This window comes from Phoca vitulina, unplaced genomic scaffold, assembly GCF_004348235.1.
Source record: "Phoca vitulina isolate PV1807 unplaced genomic scaffold, GSC_HSeal_1.0 scaffold3, whole genome shotgun sequence".
Lineage (NCBI taxonomy): Eukaryota > Metazoa > Chordata > Mammalia > Carnivora > Phocidae > Phoca > Phoca vitulina.
In genome coordinates this window covers 60,830,249-60,856,545 of record NW_022589706.1, presented here as the reverse complement: position 1 = coordinate 60,856,545, position 26,297 = coordinate 60,830,249, and the positions used below count along the sequence as shown (strand labels likewise).

Here is a 26,297-nt window from a genome sequence, read left to right as displayed (position 1 = left end):
TCATAATAATAATGGCCATGGGTACCTGGCTGACTCAGTCCGTAAAGCATGCAACTCTTGATCTTAGGGTTGTGAGTTCGAGCCCCATGTTGGGTGTAGAGATTACTCAAAAATAAAAGCTTAAAAAAATAATGGCCATTATGTAGCAAATAGTTAATACTAAGAACTTATTATTTGGCAGTCAGTAATCTAAGTGCTTTATGTATGTATGCACTCATTTAATCTGTACAATAACTCTTTGAGGTAGATTTTTATTATCCCAATCTAAAAATGAGAAACCAAAGGACAGAGAGATTAATTAAGTTGTCTGAAGTCACACAGCCAGGAAGCCACAGAATCAAGGTTTGACCCTAGGTAGAATTGTCAGATTCAGAGGGAAACACACACACACACACACACACACACACACACACACACACACGATACCCATGCCATACTTGCCTTCTTTTTGCAATAATTGGGACGTAATTACACTAAAAAATTATTCATTGTTTATCTGAAATTCAAATTTAAATAAATGCTTTGTGTTTTATCTGGCAAACCTAAATCTAAATTGTCTAGCTTCAGAGCCCATGTTCTTAACCTTCATGCTACTTCTGTCTAAAACCCAGGCTTACCTGATGAATGTTGACTTTGCACATCTTAGGTCAATTCTTTTCTATATCTACTCAAGCTTTCATTGTTCAAGAATGTTCGTCTTCCTAGGTAGGACTTACTATCTATAATAGTGAAAATATTTAAGTTAGCAAAAATGTACTTTTCATTTATTCTATGTTCAACATTGTGTCCAAGATTAATGAGACACGGTTTTGCCCCAGAAGAGCTCACAACCCAGGAAATAAGATGGGTATGTAAAAAGTTAGTCCTATTACTGTATCATAGTAGCTTTGTCGGACTATGAGCTGTTTAATCTCCTAGGAAGTTTGAGGAAAGCATACAGAGTAGGGAACATCTGAATTGGTCCTTGAAGGATGAACAAGAGTTCATCAGGGAAAGACACTAGGAAGGAAATAACATGAGAAAAGGCAAAGTTACGTGAAAGTGCATGGTGGAATAATTTTCTTTTCAAGTAGGCTCCCCGCCAAGCATGGGGCTTGAACTCATGACCCTGAGATCAAGACCTGAGCTGAGATCAAGGGTTGGATGCTTAACCGATTGAGCCACCGAAGTACCCCTGGAATAATTTTTTTTAATGTAAGGTCCATGTGTTCTGCCTAATTGTGGGTGATAATTGGAGAGCAGGATATGACCACAAGGACTTCAATGCTATATTCAGAAGAAATCTTATCCTGGATAGCTGGGAGCCACTGAAGATTTTGAAATGGAAAAGTGACATGATCAGAGATGTGTTTTAAAAAACATAACTCTGGTAGCAGTGAGACAGATGGACTGGAGAGGAAAGGCTGTGGATCATGCATTTGGAAAGTACAGCTGTGGTGTGGACATGCAGGTGTGTCCTGGAAGTGGGTGAGTTTACTCAGGAGAGTATGCAGACAAGGGGAAGGGAGGGCAACTACCTGGGGAACACTGACATTTAGTTTGGGGGCAGGATGGGAGAAACCAGAAAAAAGAATAAGAAGAGCAGTGTCAGAGAGTGAGAAGGAGAAGCAAGAAATGGCAACATTATGAAGACCAAGGCACAAGATAATGTGGGGAGTACGATGGGTTCCTCGACGATGTCAAATAGTATGCCAGTAGAGATGATGCCATTGGATGGGACAACTGGGCCATTTTTATTTCCTTTTTAAAAAATCTCAACTTTAATGGGCCATTTTTGAACGTCATATTGATCACCTCTTCTCTGTGGTGGTCTGAATGTGGTATTTGCTACAGGACTTAAATGCTCTGAGTTGCCTTCAAGCTGACATTCTGTAAGGGTCTATTTTATTTATGTGATGCTCCGGATTCTGAAATTCTGAATTATTGTGCATAAAAGAAGAAAAAAAATTACTTGGGAAATATTATGGTCTAATACCAATGCAGAATACTTCAAGGTATAAGGACTTTGGCTATTTCTCAGTGACATTAGAGGAGACTTGCCCCCCCCCCCCCCCAGTGTTGATGGAATTCAGTTAGCTAATCCACTTTACTGGATCTCTGCCTGTTTGCTCCTCCAGATCCTCTCTTTGTTTTTCTTTGGGCCCAGGAAGTTGGCCAGTAAGTACTGCCTTAAGGAGATCCCCTTGCCTTCTGGCTTCTTGGTTGGGTTTGATGAGTGGGGGGAACTGATAGGACATTTGAGAGAGGGAGGAGAGGGAGTCCTGCTTCCTCCCTGCTGGGTCACCATAGGTTGGCTGCTTCCCTCTCTTGAAGGCCATAGCTCCAGAGTCAGGCATGGCCCTTCCCAGAACCCATGGGTTCTGATAAACCCATGCCTTATCCTTGCCTTTTTAGGCCCTGGGTGGTAATCTCTCTCCCCTCAAACTCCTCTCCCCATGTTACTAGCTCCAGTGTATAGTTCTATCCCTTACTGGTTTCCCTAAACTTTAGGTCTGCTCCTAATGGCCCAATATGAGTGTGCCATCTATTTCCTGCTAAGACCCTGACTGATACAAGTATGGACCCTCTTTTCAGAACAGGATGTAGGGCCTGGTACTAACTCTTGAGACCTAAAGAAGGAAACTGCACACTCCCTGATAGAGATGGTGCTTCCTTAGGTCATTCATGTTGAATATTGGTTGTTTTTTCTTTTGGGAGAGGAGAGTAGTTGTCATAAGTCATCAGAGGACCTCTGCTGGATTTAGATACTATACTGGAGAAATGAACAGCTCTATACCTGTGTGTAAGTTCTAGAATGTTTTTAGGGCCTGTGGCCTAACATGGTACTGGGCAGATTAACCAAATGCTTAATCCAGTGCCGTCTGGAGTCTTTGTCAGACTACATTAGCTTGTAAATGTTATTTTGCTACAGGTGAAATGGAATAAGAGAAAAAGTGAAATACAAATGGAAGGCAGTTCAGGATGTTTCAGGGTATGACAAACCTGGGAAGGAAAACAAGTAGCATAAGCATAAGTATGGAAGGAAAAGATCTGGATTTATGTTATCAATAAAATAAAGGTATTGTATGAAACTAGACACCGATTCATTTCATCATGTGATATTAGAATTACAGAGGGATTATATAATGTAGGAAACAAATACATGTGAAAAAATTTCAAACTGTACCATCCTATATAAATGGAATTTATTACAATAATAATTCTACTTTTCAATATTATTCCATTATTAGGATACTCTGTCTCTAGTCCTACTTTCCAACTTTAATTCTTCTAAGGAAAAATGTGAGGACCATTTTTTGATCAGGATGGTTTAAATTTAATCTTATTTGTTGCAAAGACTTTATGATCTCCTTACATTTGTAAGTTGACCTTACAGTCATGTGCTTTTGTGAGATGTTGAACATACTACAGGGGAACATCTTTAGCTCTGGAAAGGAATTCTGAAATATATTCTAAACATCACATTTTGATGATGGTAATGATAATTTTGGAATGTTCTGGATGAGAGTATCGGAACGTATTGTGAATAGAATAAGCAACAGATGTCTGACCTGGGTAGAGAGGGTCAGGTAAAAATGATCCCACTGGCATCTTAAATGCAGGTAGGCCTCAAAGGCATGTCCACTCCTACACGTGTTTTAGTAGAGCTTCGTTACACTTCGTTACCCACCACGTGGTGGAAAAGGAAGTAGAAGCTGTTTTGAGTCTGAGTTCCAGAGCTAGACTGCACAAAACTGCTAGAATCCAGGCCTCCCAACATTCACTTTTGTGATAGGTTACCCAGCTTTCGCTCTGGAATTCTAAAACTCTAATGGGAAACTTTGCAAGCATGTTGAAGGAGAAAGAAGCCAAAGAGCCTGGGGTGCTCTGTAGTCAGTCTCTTAAAATTTTGTGACTTGCTGCTGGTGAGAAAGAGTTAATTTGACTACAAAGCCACCATAAGGTTATAATCATCTGAGAACCATGTAATTGGAATCCAAACCAGTGTTATAATTAACAGATACAGCAGGATCCCTATCCAAGGGGCAGGATAGATGTTGAATTCAGAGAATGTAGGCTGACTTATATAGTGTCTTCTCTCCTTAGCTTGTTTTCTTGATAATTTTTGCCATCAATTCCGCCATCATTGTGTTTGATAAGATGACTCTTACTATTCTAAAATTCTTCAAATGATCAAACCTTTATTTTGACCTTTCTTTGGAAAGTGTTTGTAAACAAACAGCTCCAAGGCCCAGATGAATAATCGTGCTCAATTGTAAAATTTAATGCAGTGAAACTAACAATTATAGCAACACACTGCCATCTGACTCAAGTTAATCAATAGTGTCCTAGTTGCAGTTATACTCGAGAATCATGACAGTGGCAAATTTACTGCTGCAAACTTCAACTGTGAAGAATGAATACCGATGGCATATTGTCCTATTGATGTGGTTCTGGTTACCCAGCTGGAGTAAGGAAGGAGGCTCTAGTGCATTTCTTATGGCTCATGCAAATTAGCAGATAGTTGTGGGAATAAAGTTCTCTTCTTGATCTATGGCAGGAGATAGCTAGTCTGCAAGAGTTCATTTCAGACTGTAATTAGTTTATTCATTAAGGTTGGGGAATTCAATGACACAGCTGCATGAGGTACCATTGAAAGCTACCTGAACATATGGCAGAAGGATAATGCAAATTTAGTTCCTGAAAGAAAAAGGCAAAATGGTACAGCTTTGTGCTTTTATTTTACATACCACAGTGATTCTCTGAAGGGGGGTGGTGAGTTGATTACACTCCAAACCTCCTCATATACATTGACTTTAGATGGGGGGGTATTTATTTTTCTGCAATGTTACATATAGTACATATAAATATATATAACACATCCCAACACACATCCCTAGACATCTAGATACATACACAGATGACTGAATGCTGCTCTTTGGTCCCTAGCAAGAAGGACTAACACCTATACCTACTGATAATGTTTCTGTCTCCCTTTTTGTGTTTGGAATTAATTATCAATATAACAAAGCTTTAAGTCTGAATAGAGATACACATACAGAGGTGAAATAAAACTATTGCTTATGTCAGACTTCTGTAAGACTTATGTATATACATACATTCATATAAAATTCACCTTTACTTGTGGAATGCAAGCATTTGGATAGAAGAGATTCTCTTAAGTCTGGTTTGTTTTGTTTTGTTTGTTTGGTACCGTAAAGACTAATCTGACTTCAGACATACCCAGGATTATATAAGGTTTAAAATCCATATAGCACTTGACTTACAGAAGCCAATGCCTATAATTCAAGTAGGTTATGAAAGAATCAAATTTGCATTGTTAGGAAGTAAGCCCAGTGGGTTGAAAAAATTGACTGGAGGAAAGCAAAAGTCGATTTGAACCATTACACCAAACCATTCTTACTTACGTCTCTCTCTCTATTCTTCATATGCCACCGATAAGCATTCTAAATGAAAATGTTATTGAAGTCAAAGCATTCAACCAGAGAAACAAGCAGGTGTGGGATTGTGACAGATCCCTCATACCTTTGTTCCTGGCAACTGATTTACTCCACAATTAGTGCCAGAAGCTATTTATTGACTACATCATGGGCTCATAACACTAAGGTCTCTTCTTCTTGTGACTCTCAATCCAAACTGATGGATAACACAGATAACAAAGTTCTTCTGTCAAAACCCTTACATGTTGAATTAGGAAGGAACACACAAGAATGCACAATAAGAGGATACTAGTGATTTTTCCTTGGGTGTCTGATTATAAGGGAGCTTTATGGCCTATTTTGTAGTTTTCTGTATTGTATCAATTTTTTTAAAGTGTGTGTGTGTGTGTGTGTGTGTATGTTGCTTTCAGAATAATTGAAAGTCTTTCATTTTCAGGAATATAAATTCACTTCTGTGGAGAACCTAATGTCTGTGGTTTGTGGCTCTGAGAGGTGGTGGAGAGAGGCAGGTGGTTGTGGGTAAGCAGGCAGAAAGGGGCCAACCACAGCTGTAAGTGATAGCTCAGGGAGATGTTAGGGACCAGGGTGAGGACGGGATCTGAAACTCATATGCCCGTCAGCAGCAAATTCAGCCAAGGAATGGGTCGAATTAATTGGACATGTTAAGAATCAAGTGATGATAAAATTGAGGTGTTGGGCTGGTGGCATAATCCAGTATCTAGTCTGATGGTGGCAAATGAGAGCTGAAATGAGATGAATCAGGAATCAGATGGTACAGTGCTGGAATCAGGAGACCCTCCTGCAGAAGGCAGCCTTCCAACTCATCATTCCCCAAAACTTTCGTATCTTTAGGTAAAATAATGCCCATAACAGAGAGAAGCCTCCTCAAATGTACATAAGAAGAGGCAAGTGGAAACACTTGGGTGGATTAGGGAGTATAGACCTTGACCACCCCCCTGCATTCACAGTCCCTGGTGTTAACCTCATGAGAGGAGAAACAGCAGAGTTCTGCACCTCCTGGGTCACAGTAATTTAGCTGGGTTGTGTTGTGGGTTCAGAGTCTAGACTGTTCTGTCTTTCTCACTGGGGGATGGTGGAAGCTCTTCCTCCCCAGAAAATGTTTCTATTGACTGATTCCTGATTACTCAACCCTCTATTGATGTTTTGTCTAGGGAGAAGAAATAAAAGTTACAGTCTCTGCCTTTGGGAATTTTGTAGCCCTTTTGAGGAGACAAGAGATATAATCGTTCATTCGTTTTTACATTCACTCACTCGCTATGCTAGATGCTATGTCTATGACAATAAATGAGGTCCATACATCCTTGCCTTCATGAAGATTATAGTCGAATGAATTACTTAAACGAGGCAAACCTTCTCTTTTACTTGCCTGCTCCAAATGCCCTACCTTCTTGCTTAAATCACTCTTTATTTTGCAAATGCAGAATAGAATAAAATTAAACAAGGCCTGGTAGTATTAAAGCTTTGTTAATTTTCCAAGATGCTTTCAGCACATTTACTAGTGTCTGTTGAAGAATTGTGATAATTAAAATTTAGCTATACTAATTAAAACAAGTGAATAAAGTCTGTTTAATGTCCTTTTCTCACATTTTTAATTTCCTTTTTGCTTACTCCTGACTTCGCAGAATTGTGTAATCCTCACTGGAGTTTTCCTGTCATTAGGGAAATTTATGAAGTTATGTAGTTCAGGAAACCTGAAGGAATTATATAACAGTAATATTTGAATAAATGTAGGCTCCTTTGGGTCAACTCCTTTAAATCAATGAATTTAAGCTGATATGTATTCTGAAAGTCAACCTTTCAGAAGAAAATCTGACCAATGTTTATTATTTTAATATGCTAAGGATAAAACTGAGTGCCCATATGCTTCCCCAAATCTCCTCAGAAATCAAGAGCTGTATTTGTGATGTGAAATCAGCTACATAAAAACTACACAGAAAGCAGATAGGAGGGAGGGAATTATACAAACTACTAATAGGGATTGTCTCTGGGTGCTGAGATCATGAGGTTTTTGTTTATTCGTTTACATCTTTTCTATATTCCTAAGTTTCAATTTTAGCATGTAGGATATTTTGGGAAGAACAATAATGGTCAAGTGGTAACTGCTTTCATGGGTTGAGATTTCTGCCACACCTAGGACTTTTCTTTCAAAGGCAGGTCTCAACTTCCTTTCAAACAACTTGGGATGGAGGCATCTATTGGTTCATTTTGTTTTATAAATTGTTTTATTTGTTTCTTTGGAACACTAACTCGCCAGGTCTTATAGAGTTAGTTTGATTCAATGGAGAGCTCAGCTTCATCTCTTTAATTTAGGTCAACTCGGAAAAATATAGTGCTGCCTTGTGATTTAGTGTAATATCGATGATGATAATAATAAATAATGTCTCTACAAAGTGTGGAATCATAGACATGGCGGAGTTTTAAGGGAAATCAGATTTCCACCTGTCGGTATAATTTCTGGCCGCACTCCCCACTCCCAGAAGAGGAGAAAATTGGTAAGTTGTTCCAAATGAAATGAGAGAAAGGGTTCAGGCCTGGCTTCATGAGAGTGGGATGAAGATTCAGGCTAAAAGTGTATCGGTGAAGAGTCTGGGCTTTAGAATCTAGGAACTGGTTTCAGTTCCTAGCTCCCTCACTGGATAGCTGTGTGACATTTGACAAATTATTTAACCTCTCTGAGCTTCCTCACCTGTGAAACATGGACCTTTCAAGGTTGCTCTGCCCCTGTACTGTGCATAAAATGTTTACCATGGTGCTTGGCACATGTAGCTAGTTTTGGAACAGGAGAAAGATGCCTATAGGTGGAAAAGGCCGCAGGTAGCTTAATATCCCTGACTACCTAATTTAAGAAAATCAACCTTTCTCAAGAACGATTGCCAACTCTGAGAGGAAGTTATGAACTTTCGTAAAACAGGGAGTATTACAAAGCACTACTGGGATTTAGAATTTTGTTAACGACGCCGAATGGCTCCGCAAGCGAGGAATGAGTGCTGTGGCCCACACGCCAATTAACTTCACCCCTCATTAGTAATGTGTGCCTGCAGACATTATTTCTTTTGCTCTATCTTATCTCACTAGGATGCCATCCAAGAGAACACTTAAATAAAAATCCAGTTGTCAAGTCTTGCTGTTAGCTGAGCAAGTGTAGAGGAAACACCATTAAGGTTAAATGTATTACACTAACCCCAGTTGAATGAGCGACAAGAAGACCAAGAAGTACTCCATCTAAGCTGAGGAACAGCCAATGTAAATGACAAAATGGAACCTTCTAAACTTAGACCTGGGCTTAATTAGGGGTGTTGGGCATTCTTACCTGAAATCACAAGAGGAAAACTGTTTCAAAATTGCTTCATTTGGTCCTGTTGATTACTTGTGATTATTCTTCGTACTCAAGATGACGACTGAGGATATTTTATATCCTGTTCTTCCCCCTTCTCCTTTTTCGTTCTCATCAAGAATGATTTACTGAGCATCTATTATGACCAAAACACCAAGCTAGATTTTGAGAGAGCCAAAAGTATAAGATAGAATTGCTGCCTTCCTCATCAGTTTAGGCAGCTTGGTTACAAAGAGGGGGCAGAACAACCACAGTCGAAGGTAGTTTTTGATGATGAATGGCAGATGAGTTTCTATATAAAATATGCTGTGTTGACAGGTTCGTAAAAATAGATTGGGCTTTCAGTTCCCTCCACCTCTAATAGGTGATAACACTTTATTTACCTTCAATTTTCCCAGATCACAGCTGGTACTGCCTTGATCTACCTTTTCTCCAGGCAGTAACATTCCAAGGTGTCATCTGGAAGTTGAGAGCCATGCTCCGTTAACACTAATGAGTGACTTATGGTTAAATCCTCATGGATCATGCTGAACATCTCCCTGTAGATATTGGTTCACATTTCATTTCGGTGGGCATCACACCAGCCTGCACTGAAATTGCTTGCATCATTTAACCTGAAAGGGTGTCCAACAAACCTATGATTTATGGTTTGGAAAGTATTCAGCTTAGTCCAGGCTATTATTGAAAATTTCCTGGTTTCTTGGTTACAGTTTCACGTTTAGGCCAAATATAATTATAAATTTCCAGGCCCTCCTTGCTTCCCGTAGGACTTGGGTCAAGATACTTTACATGTGGAATAATAGGACTTTAAAATGACTGTTCTAACAATAATAGAGTTATATAAATTTACTTCTGAAAGCTAGAGGTTTAAGTTAAACATCCATGACAATTGAGTTGCCAGACTATATATTGTTGTCATTGTAATGATTTGTAAAATAACCATCAGATTCACAGGCATGTGGGTGAGCAATTTTTAAAATTTAAAAATTTTAAAATTTAAATTTTCACTTTCCTGAAAAACCCAAGGGAATGACAAAAAAAAAAAAAAAAAAATCAGATTTCTATTTCCTACATATCCCTGACTAGTGTTTATATTGATTGTATCTATCTTGATTGCAAATTTAATGTCAGGAAACATTGTTGAGATGTGTAAGTCAAGGTTAATAAGAAGGTGTTCTGTTACATGATTTAGTCATGAGCCGCAGCTTGAGGCCTCACCCTTTCACCACTAATGAGTCTCCTCCAGATTATCCTCTAAAGCTGCAAGATTCTGAACCTTTGAACTTCTCGGGGAGGGCGTGGGCGGATTCTTTGTGCTTGTGTGTTTGCCCTTTTGTTTGGGGGAACTGGTCCTCACCAGCATTTCCTAACAAATCGAGTCCCTGTTGTAGTCTGGCTGTTAGATTGGGAGCCATTAATAATTGGCAATTTGTAGCTGTCATAACGATGTGGGGGATTTTCCAGATGGCTTTTCCCTTTCTCTTGAGAGGGACTGAGACTTCTGTTTATTCTCTTTGATGGGGCTTTAATCAAGCCGACAATGGTCTTGGCCCCTGACCCTGGTTGGGACAGGACCCGGTTGTCTCATCTCTGGTCTGGGGACAGGCCTGTGTCTTGTTTTCCCCAGGACAGGCTCATATGCTTTGCAGAGTTCTGGCTTTCTGATAAGGGGCAACTTCGGGAGGGTGGGAGTCGGGCGTGTAAGGATGGAGGTGGTAGAAGTACTGGGGTGTTGTGATTGTAAAGTTGAAAAGAAAAAAAAGAAGGGAAGAAATGCCCATGTGATTTTTCAAAATGAGGAAACCAGTTGTTAAGGGAGCAAAAAGTAGGAAGATGAGAATATCATGTTTCCTTTGGGCCTAGCTCTATGCTGCTCACAGGTGACGCACTTAATACAAGTTTAGTAACACAATGGTAGTTTCTGCTCTTAAGTTTTATAGCAGATAATCTTCTTAGCTCTAACTTTGTTCCCCTTCTTGTCCCACCATACCTCCCACCCAACCTTAAGAAAAAAAAGAAAAAAAATGGAATTTGCCGTCAAGTTTTATAGCTGATGTAACCTGAGCAGCATTATGCCTCAGCGTGGGATTGGTGGTAGTTGGGAAGCATTGTTCCCGTGAAACCGAGGAATGTTCCAGCGTCAAGCTTCTTTCCACCTCATAGTTCTTGTGCTTGGACTGCCCTTTGACGCTGAGCCTGTTTTCTGGGCCTCCACTTAACAATGACCTCCTTACATACTTCCCCTGACCTGGTCCAGGTGAATGAGCTCCTCTCCTCCCTGCCCTACCATATAGCCTCTCTTTCCTCCCTCTACTTTCTTCTTCCTCATGGCACTCATCACCCGCTGGGTAACTGCTTATTGTCTGCCTCTCCCATCAGAAGGAAATCTCCATGAGGGCAGAGCCTGTCTCTTAACTGCTCTACACTCCCCGGTGGATTCAGCTTAGGTTCTGCATGTAGAACCTGAGCCTCTATAAAAATGCAGCTCTGCTCCGCTTGTTGAATTCCCATGGATGCTGAATTCTGAGATGTATAGCTGTTCACATTTTAACATTTCTGAAATCAGGATACATATTTAAAATATACGTTTAATTAGGTAGTGGTTACCACTCATCAAAGCCGCGACTAAATTAATGTACATCTTATGATGAAATGTGCCTTAGAGTCACGAACATTGTTGTAGACAGAATGCTCCCCTCCGCGCCCCAGAGATGTCCCACAACTTGTGATTATGTCACCTTATATGGCATAAAGAGGACTCCGCAGATGTGATTCAGTGAAGGATTTTAAGATTGACTATCCTGGATTATTCAGGTTGGCCCAATGTAATCACAAGGGTCTTTGTGAGAGGGAGACAGGAAGGTCAAAGTCAGAGAGGAAGATTTCATGATGGAAGCAGAAGTCAGAGAGCTACGGGACTGCAGGTGGGAATGCAGACTCTAGAAGCTGGAAAAGGCAAGGAAATGCCTTCTCCTCTAGAGCCTCCAAAAGGAAGACAGCCCTGCCAACCATTTTAGGCTTCCACCTCCAGAACTATACCATAATACAAATTTGTATTGTTCTAAACCACTAAATTTGTGTTGACTTACTCTAGCAGCCCTAGGAAACTAATACAGGTGTGTTATTATAGGCAATGACCTGGATTACATTCTGGAACTTTGTACTGTCCAGCTTTGCAATCCTCCTGGGCTTTGCTAACATATGTCATTGCCTCTGTCTTTCTGGTAAGAAAATATCATTTCAGGAGCTAGACAGGGTGCACTTGTGGGATCTTTCAATGCCATTTCACAGTTGCCAGTGCTCCACACATATCCCTTTGACCTACTCCAGATGTCCCCTGCAGATAGTTCTTCTATTAGAGTGACCAGTCATCTCAGTTTGGCAGGACTTAGGGGGTTCCCAGGATGCAGGAGTTTCCACACTAACACCAGGACATTCGCGGGTGAGGTGGGCGGGTTGTTCACTCTATCTGCATGCGGGACGTCTACCTGCATGTGATGAGTATGTTCTCTGGCCATAGACCCCTCCTCATCTTCATACAAGGTGGGAGTTAACACTACAGAAACATCTCGCAAACAACGGGGGTGAGAATTGATGGCTATGTGTCCAACTTCCCTGCCTCTCAGTGGGAACATTCTAAGGCATGTTTCATGCAGTCACCCAGAGGGTCCCCTCCAGGATTGACCCTGATTGTCTCCTGTGCTCATTGGTGACCCTCTCATTGACTTGCCTTGCTACCTTGTCTTCAACCCTCACCAAGCTTCTTTTTTTTCAAAATTTTATTTTATTATGTTGTGTTAATCACCATAGATTACATCATTAGTTTTTGATGTAGTGTTCCATGATTCATTGTTTGCGTATAACACCCAGTGCTCCATGCAGAACATGCCCTCTTTAATACCCATCACCAGGCTAACCCATCCCCCCACCCCCCTCCCCTCTAGAACCCTCAGTTTGTTTATCAGAGTCCATAGTCTCTCATGGTTCATCTCCCCCTCCGATTCCCCCCTTCATTTTTCCCTTCCTACTATCTTCTTTTTTTTTAACATATAATGTATTATTCTTTTCAGAGGTACAGGTCTGTGATTCAACGGTCTTACACAATTCACAGCGCTCACCATAGCACATACCCTCCCCAATGTCTATCACCCAGCCACCCCATCCCTCCCACCCCCCACCACTCCAGCAACCCTCAGTTTGTTTCCTGAGATTAAGAATTCCTCATATCAGTGAGGTCATATGATACATGTCTTTCTCTGATTGACTTATTTCGCTCAGCATAATACCCTCCAGTTCCATCCACGTTGTTGCAAATGGCAAGATTTCATTCCTTTTGATGGCTGCATAATATTCCATTGTATATATATACCACCTCTTCTTCATCCATTCATCTGTTGATGGACATCTTGGCTTTTTCCATAGTTTGGCTATTGTGGACATTGCTGCTATAAACATCGGGGTGCATGTACCCCTTCGGATCCCTACATTTGTATCTTTGGCAACCCTCACCAAGCTTCTTGGATTACTTCCCAAACAAACTTTTTATACCCAGTCCTTGCCTCAGGATCTGCTTTTGGATGAGCTCAAACTGGGACATCAGCCTACACTCAGTAGTCTAATGTGATAAAAGTCCCAAATCCTTGACATGGTCCCAAACATCTGCACCCTGTCTTCCCCTCTAGCTTCATCCCTGCTTCCCTTTCTCTTGCTCACTAATATCCAACCACACTAGAATCTAATCTGTTCCAATTTCCTTCCTCACATAGGTCCTTTGCACTTGCTCCTCCTGCCTGAATGCTCCTAAGTTGTGTTTGTTCTTTAGGTCCCCAAACAAATGTCACTTCCTCATGGAGGTTTCCCTGGCCCTCCAGACTATGAATGTTTGCCCTGACCCTCTTGCACTTTTCCTCATGGTGCTTACTACAAATAAAATGAGTTAATTATTTTATTGGAGGATGATTATTTGTTTATATGTGGGTCTTGCAAAGGACTCGAGCACACTAGTATATGGTATGGATGTAAGGTAGGGTTGGTGAGAGGATCACAGACAGAAGTGTCAGTGTCATCATGTGTCCCTGTCCTTTGGCCAGCTCGCTCAGATGTGTGCTGGGTGAAGCACAGCTGGACAAACAGTGGTGAGTGCTCTGGGAGAAGGGCCCTGCTGTATGCCGCTGTACATATTTATAAGGTCACTGGGAGGAGACAGTGGACATCTAGTCAACATGTCATAGTGGAAGCTTCCTGGACAGGGAGATGGCCTAAGTATACCACAGCTTAGCTAGAACCATCAGCCCAATTTTTAAGTGGAAAGCCCTCATCAGTTAAAAAAAAAAAAAAAGTTGAGGCCATACTTTCCATATATTTATTGATGTTTATACACATATCACTGTCAAGCTAAATGTCAAATAGTAGAGAAGCTGAATTTCTTTTTTGAGATAATCATAAACAAAAATAAAAATAAAGTAAACGAACATAGAGACAGACACTTAAAAATAGAAGCTGTAAGATTTCTTTGCTCACCCTATAGATCATTTTCTGTGGGCCCTGAGGTGCACACACCTCTCAGTCGAGATTACTGCCTGCTTAGAGCAGTGCTTTCCTGAGCAAACAAGTCCGCTCTGGGGAGCTGGTTAAGGCACAGACTCTGATTCAGTAGGTCTGGGTGGGGCCTGGAACGCTGCATTTCTAACTCGCTCCCAGATGAAGTCAATGGAATTGGTTTGTGAACCATACTTTGAGTAACCTGGCTCTAAAGCAGCTTGTCACCCAAATACTCATAAGCCACTGAGCTTTATTTACTTATTTATAGAGAGGGAGAGAGGGTATGGAAGGGCAGAGGGAGAGGGAGAGAGAGAAGCCCAAGCAGGCTCCACAGCCTGCATGGAGCCCGACTCGGGGCTCGATCTCATGACTCTGAGATCATGACCTGAACCAAGATCAAGAGTCGGCGCTTAACTGACTGAACCAGGCGCCCCGAGCCACTGAGCTTTTGATGCTCAGGTTAAAAGAGGAATACAGCATATTCTATTATTTTGGAATGATTTTCTCATCTCGTGCTTTGCTATTTCCAGGCAGAATCGGAGGAGCATGTGTGACCTTCACCACATTGTTGAATGATTGCCCATCAGAAGATTTAAAGAGTAAAGGACTACTGGGCAAGGTAAAAGTTTGTTGACTTCATTTCTCCTGGCCTTTAAAATCTATTTATCTGTTCTTATTCCTGCAAAGAGATGGCAAAAACATAGCAAGCCCCATAAACAGGCTCTATGCTGGGTGCTTTTCACGTGCCATTTCATTTCATATCTGCCTCCAATGGCAGAAACCAGTCTGAATACAAAGACGTCCACTGTGTGTGCATGTGTGCGTGTGTGAGAGCGAGAGACAGAGAGAGACACAGATGGAGAGAGAGAGAGAGAGAGATGGAGACAGAGAGAGATGGAGAGAGAGAGAGAGAGATGGAGAGAGAGACAGAGAGAGAGACACACAGAGAGAGAGATGGAGAGAGAGACACAGAGAGAGAGGGAGAGAGACACAGAGACAGAGAGACACAGAGAGAGACACAGAGAGAGACAGAGACAGAGAGAAACAGAGATGGAGAGAGAGAGAGATGGAGAGAGACACAGAGAGAGACACAGAGAGAGAGATGGAGAGAGAGATACAGAGAGAGATGGAGAGAGACACAGAGAGACAGAGAGACACAGAGATGGAGAGAGAGAGAGATGGAGATGGAGAGAGAGACACAGAGAGAGAGAGACAAAGAGAAAGATGGAGAGAGAGACACAGAGAGAGATGGAGAGAGACACAGAGAGACACAGAGAGAGAGACACAGAGAGAGACAGAGACAGAGAGAAACAGAGAGAGAGAGAGACAGGCAGACAGACTCAGCCTTCTGACCCTCTCTGCCTGAGCTGTAATGAGGGATGGGGCAAACCATTCAAGCTCCCCGTGCTTGAGGATGCAGTGAGGATTTCCCAGCTAGTGACAGAATCTGAGTGATTTGTAGGCAGTTGTGTGCTGATTGTCTTGCCCTCTAGGCATGAGCTGTGTTATATCAGGAGGGTGAGAGGGTTTCAATAGATTTAATATTCCTTGTATGAGCTTCAACCATCTGCCCGCCAGCTCTCAGTGTGAGCATAATATATGTTTCCAGAATCAAACACAAAGCCTGTTTTTTTTTTTTCCCCCTCTTTTTCAACCCCCTTTCAGAGTTTTTTGGTTTGGATCATTTGTGTTTTCCTTATCTTTTGGGGGAGGTTACTAGGGGCACCCTCTCTACAATTATATTTTCTTTTGTTTGCTGATGCCTCTGGCATGTTTTAATAAATGGTTTCTCCTTTCCTGATCACCATGTACCCTCTACAGACCTATATCCTTGAGATAAATAAGGATCTATGAACACTTTCGATGCACCCATGAGGTGGCTGGGCTTAAACTGCGACCATTTCCAGTGGGTGCCGATTAGACCCTGGACATCTGCAGATTCTTCCCTGGCTAAATCTGAGTCCTGTTTTCCGAAGGGATGAAACTTGAACCTCTTTCCTCTCTCAAGGGAACTCTTGTGACTGTTGCTGGGCCTGTCCTAGTATCTGTAGCTCATTGTAGGACTAAAGTTATTTGGTGTAGGACCAAAGTTATTTGGCTGTTGGGTGTCTTTGACCTGGAACCCTTGTGTCATTTAAGGTAATTGGCATATGGGAATCTTTTTTTAAAAAAAGATTTTATTTATTTATTTGAGAGAGAGAGGACAAGCACAAGCAGGGAGAACAGCAGAGGGAGAGGGAAAAGGCTCCCCACTGAGCGGGGAGCCCGATGCTCCATCCCAGGACCCTGGGATCATGACCTGAGCCGAAGACAGATGCTTAATGGATTGAGCCACCCATGTGCCCCTGCATTTGGGAATCTTAAACTCTGAAATGGATGAAAATAAGTTAAGCCAATCAAGCTAAGTTCTCAACTTAAAATCTCACTTAAGTTGGAGAAATTTAGCAGGAGATTGGGAAAGCTCTTTAAATTATATGCAGTTTGGGTGGGAACCCATTGGGACTCTCCTAGCATTACTCAACAAGCAAGTGTTGGGCATGGGTGACTCACAGAGAGTGAACTTGGAATGTTCTCTCTGGTGTGGGTTTGAGGGCATCGGGGTCAAAATTCTTCAGTTCTGCTCATTTTTATTTAGTCAGAAAAATTTGCATGTTTTTAGATGAGACAGTGTATATTTAAAAACTGCTTCCTTTTAAAACTCATTTCGCATTCAGTTTTCCCTACAGGGGGAGCTGAAAGAGTCCAATCCCTTGCTGCTCTTCTAGTCTAATGATGATGGGATGTAGGGGAAGGCTGTGGGCTCTGGAGGACTGCCTGGATGCCTGGCCAAGCTCCATGTCTTTCTAGCTATGTGACCTTTGGAAGGTAATAAGTATCTCTGTGCTGTATTTTCCTCATTGATAAAGTAGGGATTAGGATTGTGTTCCCCGGAGGAGTGGATAAAATGATCAAATATAATAATGTATAGTAATATATGCAAAGTGCCTAGCACAGAGCCTCTCACCTAGTCATGTTGGCCGTTGTTACTGTCATTAGCCCAGAAACGAAGGGTAGAGAAAAGTGGACATGTGGCTTCTGCATCATGGCTTGTGCTGCTTGGCTGTGGAAAGATGTCTGAAACACACCTCTGCCCATGGAGAGTTGAGAGGTCAAGGCTGATAGGGGAAGGAACAGAGAAGATAGAAGCAGTGTTTTTTTCAAAAAGCTTTGGTTTAAGTATGTGGCTGTTATAGATTTGGTCTGACGTTGAGTCATTTTTGAACTGTATTGGTTGTGGGGCTGATGGAGCCCGAGGGGTGACCTTGTCCGGAACTCTTTAATCTTGCTGAGTGTCTAATGCAGAGCAGATCTGGGCCTCTGTGGAGAGTTAGAACTGAAGCAGCCTTTAGTGGGATGGTGTGCTTCTCTCCGAGAGCAGACCGCCTGTCCTCTCCCTTGTCCCCGCTGTCTTTCATCTGGACTTTCACAGACGTAGGCCACACCAGTTGGGATGGTGGACCAGTCCAAGGAGGGTATGAAGCAATGGAATGCCAAAATAGCATTTGCCTCAAGCCCTTTCGGGGGAAGCTTTTGGATCTTTAGCTTTCTAGCAGATCCCATGGAGGATTCCTTCCTATGGAGGATCCAGGCTCTCACATGGTTAGCTCCATCCCTGCAGCAGCTCTGCATTTTAGGGCTGGCTCCCTTTCTCTGCTCCTTTGAGGCCACCATTGCTTCCTGGCTGGTCCGACTGCCTGGTGGAAGCTACAGTCCTACTCGCTGCCACCCACTGATGCACTTGGCTGACTCAGGGCTCCATATTGATGCCCCACTTTTTTCTGAGGTGAACTTTGGTTCTCTACCCTTGAGCGGAGTGGTTCCTAAGGGTATGGCATAGCCTTGATGCCACCGTGGGTTTTGTCATTGTTATGTAGTATCAGTCCTCTCATTTGTCATTGGTGTTGACCTAGGCACTCCCACAGTCACCAGCACCATGATGAGCCAGACCCTTTCCCACAAGCACAGTGACTCTTATGTTAAGTCCCAACCTCGGGGGAGGTGTAGCTTATTCTCTTAGCTTCTTATCACACCTATAATATTGCAACTTTCCCATTTATTGATTCAATTTCTCCAGGCTGCACCTCTCTTGAGACTCATAATACTAAGTTCCCTGCAGGGCTGAGTTGGAAGCTGATTGATATCACACTGAATGACTTAACCCCTTAAACAGACTAACTTCCTTTTGTGTTGAGCATCAGCCAATTATACTGACCTAAACCTTGAATCTTTCCCATGTTAGAATAGGTCTCCCTCCCCTCTCAGACAGCCAGGGCAGGGCTGGGAGGGTCAGAGTATTTCTTTGCTCATTAAAGAGCCTCTGGCCATCAGCTTCAAATATCCTGCAAAGACTCTTTCAGGGAGTCCCGTTACAGCTTTTCAAATAAATAAACCTGGGCCACTAATTGTGCCAGGACTGAAACCCCAAATTCCTGCATCAGGAGAGTAAGCTTGGCTGTGATGTGGGAGGGTACCTCAAAGACATGACGCTGGGCTCTTTTCCCTAACCTCCATCCCACAATCTGTCTCTCCCTTCTTGTCTTCTTTTGTTTTATACCTAGCTCAAAGAGTAGTGTTATTTTTCAGGCAAAATCTCATCAGTGATTTAGAGAAGATGTGGCGTTTCACACAATGGGCACCGAGGAAATGAGTCAGTGGAGCGTGTAGGCTATCCGGAGGTCGAGAATCTGGGCCCTGCTCTGCCAATATGCTAGCTGTGTAAACTAGGGCAAAAGCCTTAACCTCTCGGTGCCTCTGATTCTGTAAGGTGCAGTGAGGGGACAGGGATGTGGTGGATTGGACTAAATTCTTAAAACCACTCTCTCTTTGATGGAAGCGGGCTTGTAGCAACTAGTGATGGAAATGGCCTAGTGCGCATCAGGCTTTCCCTCCGCTTCTTCTCGATAAGGCAGAATGGGGGCCCAGACAGAAGCCACATGCTTGCTTGTTGTACCAAGAAAGAAGTGAGGCAAATATGAAGTTTAAATCAATAACAGTACTTGAACACGGAAGATGGAACTATTTTCCTCCAAATTGTTTTGATTGCTGCCGGTAGCTACTGTTTGGTATAAAATCCATTCAGATCATCAAGAGCCCAAGGAGCATATAGTGCATGAAAAGATGGTGTAATTGGCACCATTGTAACTCTGTACGGTGTGTGATCTTAGCGGGTGGAGGGAGGATTGTAGGAAAACTTGTAATCTAATTTTCTTTGTTGTAAAATAGAATGTTACCATTGTATTCCTGCGGAATAATAATTATAACATCGACAAATAGAGCGCCTTTCTCAGGAGGTGCTTAAAGAGCTCAATAGACATTCATTCAGCCTTGTAAACACAGTGAAACCTGGCTTGCTTGCATTTCTCTCGACTGAAAATTCCTATTAGCCAGCATCTCCCCTCATCCGTCCTACTGGGATAAACGACGTTTATGCTGGTGAGCCTCACGCCGTGAGAGACACGGAAGCGCCTTCTGCCTCATCAAAGAATTAGGAAACCTTCAGGAGAGTTGCAGTGTTAATTGCAATTTGTGACAGCCTAATTTTTTGAAAAGTGGTAATTCATGTGTTGCATAGATGATAATTAGTCAGGATAGTTGATTAATCAGACTGCTCTATTTTTTGACCATACCAAAGTACAGTATTTATAGTAACTGCAATACCGGCTCTCCCTGAGAGCCAAGAAGGAAGCGGGGTAAACTGAAGTAGTATTATTTCTTTGATTATTATTATTTTTTATTGAGGTATAGCTGACATGCAACATTATATTAGTTTCAGGTGTACAACATAATGATTTGATATTTGTCTATATTGCAAAATGATCCCCACAATAAGTCTAGTTAACATCCATCACCACACTAGGTACAGAATATTTTTTTCCTTGTGATGAGAACTTTTAAGACTTACTACTCTTGTAGCAACTTTCAATTATTCAATACAGTATTATCAACTAGAGTTGCCATGCTGTATGTTATATCCTCATGACTTATTTCCTTTATAGATGGAAGTTTGTACATGTTGACCCCCTTCACCGTTTTTTTTAAGATTTTATTTATTTATTTGAGAGAGGGGGCGAGGCGGGGCAGAGGGAGAGGGAGAGAATCCCCAGTAGATTCCACGCTCTGAGCGCAGAGCCCAACGAGGGGCTTGATCTCACAACCCTGAGATCATGACCTGAGCTGAAATCAAGAGTCAGTCACTCAACCAACTGAGCTACAGCTGCCCGTCCCTCTTCACCTTTGCCAACTGCTCCCCCCATGGCCTCTGGCAACTACCAATGTGTTGTGTGTACCTATGAGCTTGTTTTAGTTTTAGTTTTTTTGTTTTTTTAAGATTCCACATGTAAGTGGATCATACAGTACTTGTCTTTCTCTGTCTTATTTCACTTAGCATAATGCCCTCAAGGTACATCCATGTTGTCACAAATGGCAAAATTTCATTCTTTCTTATGGCTGAATAATATTCTTCTGTGTGTGTGTGTGTGTGTGTGTGTGTGTGTGTGTATCACATTTTCTTTATCTATTCATCCATCAGTGGAGAAAGTAGTATTCTTTATGGCTTGGCAGGCATACATTATTACTTACTCTGGATAAATGACAATTTCCAGAGCTTTATTCTTCAACTTCTACATTAGTTCCTTTCTTTTTTTAAAAAACAAGATTTTATTTATTGATTTAGTTATTTACAGCACAAGTGGGGGGGGGCGCAGAGGGAGAGGGAGAGGGAATTTCCAAGTAGACTCTGCACTGAATGCAGGGCCCGATGTAGAGCTCGATCCCACAACCCTGAGATCATGACCTGAGCTGAGACCAGAGTCCAGTGCTTAACCAACTGAGCCATGTAGGTGCCCTCAACTTGTACATTAGTTTCTAAACTAAATGAGGAGAGAAAATAGGTAAGCTATAAAAATAGGTTATATGTGCTCCTTATGACTTTGCCATCCTCAGGGTCACGGCTATTATTGATAACCAGCCTGTTAGCTTTTACAATAAAGGTGAGTGTCTTTAAAATTGAATTTTGGATGATATTTAGTAAAGTCTCTTTACAAACAGATTCCTTAAGGAGAGTATCAGTGCAGTATATTTAGCTGTGTTAATTGGTCTATTGCAAATGTTTTACTAAAGGGATAAGATCTTAAATCAGTTAAGATTAACTCGATAACTTTTTTAAATGTCCAAGTTCTCCATGATGAGATTAAGAAAAAAAGTATTAGAATGGATGTTGTGCTCAGGTTCACTGAAAAGAATAGAAAATTCAGGAATGTTTAAAGAAGAAAGAAAATAAAAATTATCTATTATTTTGTCACCCCGAGAGAACTATTATTGCCTTTTGGTATATCTCCTCCCATTTTCTTCTGATGTATGCATGGAAACATTTTACAAAATTAGTGCATACTACACATACTGTATGCTGTCCCCCACCAACATTATATAAAGGACATTTTCGAGGTCAGTGAATAGTCTTTAAAAATACACTTTATGCCGACTATATTTAAGAACCATAATATGTCAAACCAATCTCCTGTTGCTAGATGTTAGAAGATTTACAAATTTTGGCTTTATAATGCTGCAACAAGTATCTTTGCTCATTTATTTGTTTTGTTTTGTTTTGTTTTGTTTTTAAAGATTTTATTTATTTATTTGAGAGAGAGAATGAGATAGAGAGAGCATGAGAGGGGGGAGGGTCAGAGGGAGAAGCAGACTCCCCGCTGAGCAGGGAGCCCGATGTGGGACTCGATCCCAGGACTCCAGGATCATGACCTGAGCCGAAGGCAGTCGCTTAACCAACTGAGCCACCCAGGCGCCCTTGCTCATTTATTTGTCCATCCATCCATTCATTCAATCAGTTTTTATTGAGTACAGAGTGCCAGGTGATGGGCCAGGAATTGAGGATGTATCGTTAATCATAACCCTTCTAATAGTTAACATTTATTACTATTACTATTGACTAGGTACTTTATTAGTATTAGTATATTAATTATTGTATCTAGAGTTTTTGCTGTAAGCCTCTTTGCCGTAGACATCTTTGCTGTAAACATGTTCACGGAAAACATTTTTTGCCATATAACTCATTGGCCGTTAGGCAGTTGTGCCATAAAAGATAAAAAAATAACTGGTTGACAGTTTGATTTGATTTCTCCATTGACACAGTACTATCATTTTTATATCATATAAACAACCTTCATAACGGTCTATACAGTGGTGTGGGGTTTTGAACCCACATTTCCCATAGAATTTAGGAACATCTATCAGCAGGCATGTGACAATATGTCAAGACCAAATAAACACTGTGATACAAAGCTCAGTTACAATGTACATCCTAGTATTTGGAAACTGATACCTCTCTCAATGAAGGAAGAAATTTTAGCAAATAAAGAAAGAATGTGATGCTGAATGAGAAGATGAAATAAATGTATACTACTATGAATGAAATACTTTAAAGAAGTGCTTAGTTAGGTACAAGCCACAAAGTAAAATCAATTATTTGCACAGTATTGCCATGAATCTACACTATATACATTTTGAATGTATTCAAATATTTTGTATTTTGCAACAAAGTCTTTTTAATTTTGTTATTCTTTTTCATGTTTCCTTATTTCTTGTTTAATGAATACCCCTCTTTTATTTTTCATGATTTTAATCTTTTATGGCAATATTGCCTTATGGCCCCTGGGTCATGCAGCAAAAATGCTGGCGGTAAAGATGCTTATGGTGACACTACCTAGAACCGTTAATTATATGAACGTATGTTAGTATCATCATCATTCTAATAAGTTAGTATAATAGTAGTAACTAATTAAATTCTTATGAGGTAGCTTTATCATCCCTACTTTCCAGATAAGGAGATGGAGGCTTACGGAATCGTCGTGGCTTGCCCAGAGTCACTCACCTGGTACTTGGCAGAGCCAGAGTTCAGCCTTAGGCAGGCCAACTCCAGTCCTGCTCTTTTAACCATGATGATTACTGTGCCAGTAAAAAAGACACTTGCCCCTATGGACATGAAACAATTTTAAGTGCAATACTCTGAGTGATTCTCTGATTATTTTTTTAGGATAAATTCTAGAAATAGAAATACTGAGTCAAAGTATATGAATAACCCTTTTCGTGAACAATGCTATGGTCAAGGTCCTAAATGGGGGAGGACCAGAGATGACAATAATTTATTTATTTCCTTTTTTTTTCTTCTTGGTCCTGGGTGTCTGCTGTTATGCTCCTAGCTAGGTAGCTAGGTAGACAGCAGAAAATTGGCGTGGTAGTGACTCAGGCCTGGGTAGGCCCTGGAGAGAGTCTGGGCAATGCTCTTGCTATCAAGGCTGGGTCAGTGGGACTGCTCTTCAGAAATGTTTATTTCCTCTTGACACTGCAAGATTCAATATGGCAGAGGGGAGGTGCCACGGGGAGGAAGAGCTCATTAAAGGAATGAGTCTAGACCACAAGTGAAATCTATAGCCCCTTAAGATGAATATCATCAAAGAAAATGCCTCTGCTCACTAAAAATCACCAGTTCAGTTAAAGACTTTCTTAATTTAGTACAGCTTCCCTCACACCTAGACCATAAAGTACTCACCTTCAGCAAGTGACTCTCTGTAACTATTCCTTCTGCCACTCATTATTGGCACAGTCTTCCTCAAGTCCCCCGTCCCCAGATGAACAGTACCTGTCCTTTGTCAGCTTTCTGTGATGCAGTACCACGTCATAGTAAAAGCACACTTGATTGGGTGTGATTCCTGTCTCCTGTCTCCAGGTTTGATTCCTGTCTCTGCTATTAACTTGTTGGTCGTGTGGTGTTGGACAGTCTTTTTTTTTTTTTTATTTAAATTCAATTAGCCAACATATAGAACACCTTTTGTTTCTGATATAATGTTCAATGATTCATTAGTTGTGTATAACACCCAGTGCTCATCCCATCATGTGCCCTCCTTAATGCCCATCACCCAGTTACCCCATCCCCCTACCCACCTCCCTTCTGTAACCCTCAGTATGTTTCCCGGAGTGAAGAGTCTCATATGGTTTTTCTCCCTCTCTTATTTCTTCCCCTTCAGTGAACAATGAGTAAAATGATATGATAACTGACTTTCTCTGATTGACTTATTTCACTTAGCGTAATCCCCTCCAGTTCCATCCATGTCGATGCAAACAGTGGGTATTCATCCTTTCTGATGGCTAATACTCCATTGTATATATGAACCACATCTTCTTTATCCATTCATCTGTTGAAGGGCATCTCGGCTCTTTCCACAGTTTGGCTATTGCGGACATTGCTGCTATGAACATTGGGGTGCATATGGCCCTTCTTTTCACTACATCTGTGTCTTTGGGGTAAACACCCAGTAGTGCAATTGCTGGGTCGTAGGGTAGCTCTATTTTTAACTTTTTGAGGAACCTCCATACTGTTTTCCAGAGTGGCTGCACCAGCTTGCATTCCCACCAACAGTGTAGGAGGGTTCCCCTTTCCCCACATTGAAGTATAGTTGACACACACTGGTACATTAGTTTCAGGTGTACGACACAGTGATTTGACACGTCTATATGTCATACTATGCTCACCGCTAGTGTAACTGCCATCTGTCACCATGTAACACTATTACAATACCATTGACTGTATCCCCTATGCTGTACCTTGTTCCCACGACTTATTTATTCCATAACTGGAAGCCTGTACCTCCCATTCCCTTTCACTCATTTTGCCATCTTCTGGCAACCATCAGTTTGTTCTTGGTTTATTTGTGCTTTTGTTAGTTCATTCATTAGTTTTTTTCCATTCCACATATAAGTGAAATAATATGATATCTGTCTTTCTCTGTCTGACTTATTTTACTTAGTGTAATACCCTCTAGATCCATCCATATTGTCTCAAATGGCAAGATCTTATCCCTTTTTTATGGCTGACTAATATTCCACTGTGTGTGTGTGTGTGTGTGTGTGTGTGTGTGTGATTTTCTTTATCCATTCAGCTATCAATAGACACTTGGGTTGCTTCCATATCTTGGCTATTGTAAATAATCCTGCAATAAATATAGGGGTGCATATATTTTTTTGAATTGGTGTTTTCATTTTCTTTGGGTAAATACCCAATACTGGATCATTTGGTATTTCTATTTTTAATTTTTTAAGGAACCTGCATACTGTTTTCCACAGAGGCTGCACCAATTTACATTCCCACTAAGAGTGCACAAGGGTTCCTTTCTTCCACATCATCACTGACATGGACAATCTTTCTGATTCACAGTATATTCCCTTAAGATAATACAGAGTTGTAATGACAATCAAATGTAGTGCCATGGGCAGAAAAAAATAACAGCTAGCCTTTATTGAGTTCTTACTGTAAGTATAATGAAACAAAACACTGTTCTAAGGATTTAAAATGCATACATTTACTTATTCTTCAAAATAGTCTGTGGTAATCTGGATTCTAGATACCTCTCATGGCTTTCACCCATGGTGTTACTTCTGTGATTATGTTATTTGATGTGACAAAAGCGACTTAGAAGGCGTGATTACATGATTGATCAGTTGACCTGTTGATAGGAAGATTATCTAGGTGGGCCTGGATATTATAATCATATAATCACATGAACCCCTTTAAAGCCAAAAGTTTTCTCTGGTGTTGGCTAAAGAAGTCAGAGAGATTCGAAGCATGAGAAGGGCTCACCTCAATTGCTGCTTTAAAGATGGGGTCACATGAAAAGAAGCCTGGACAGCCTCTTGGAGCCGAGGATGGGGCCTGGGCTGACAACCAACAAGGAAGCAAGGACCTCAGACCTACAGCTATCAGGAACTGGGTTTGGAAGTGGATTCTTCTCAGGGCCCCTAGGTAAGAGCCCAGGTGGCTGCGTATTGGCTTCAGCCTTGTGAGATCCTACATACATAACCTGGTTGAGCCCACCCACAGAACCGTGACATAATAAATGGGTGTTGTTTTAAGA

At 41.3% G+C, this 26,297-nt stretch overlaps 1 protein-coding gene across 2 annotated transcripts in view; it reads left to right on the top strand.

The window, feature by feature from the left end:
• The window catches only part of RASGEF1B (RasGEF domain family member 1B), a 632,176-nt gene that overhangs the window by 38,097 nt on the left and 567,782 nt on the right, over positions 1 to 26,297 (top strand). The window contains exon 2 of one of the 2 annotated variants that reach the window (XM_032400630.1): positions 14,868 to 14,956. The gene's annotated coding sequence lies outside the window, so the exon portion shown is untranslated. Of the gene's footprint in view, positions 1 to 14,867; positions 14,957 to 26,297 lie in introns of those variants that run through there. The other variant, XM_032400635.1, reaches the window with a different exon arrangement.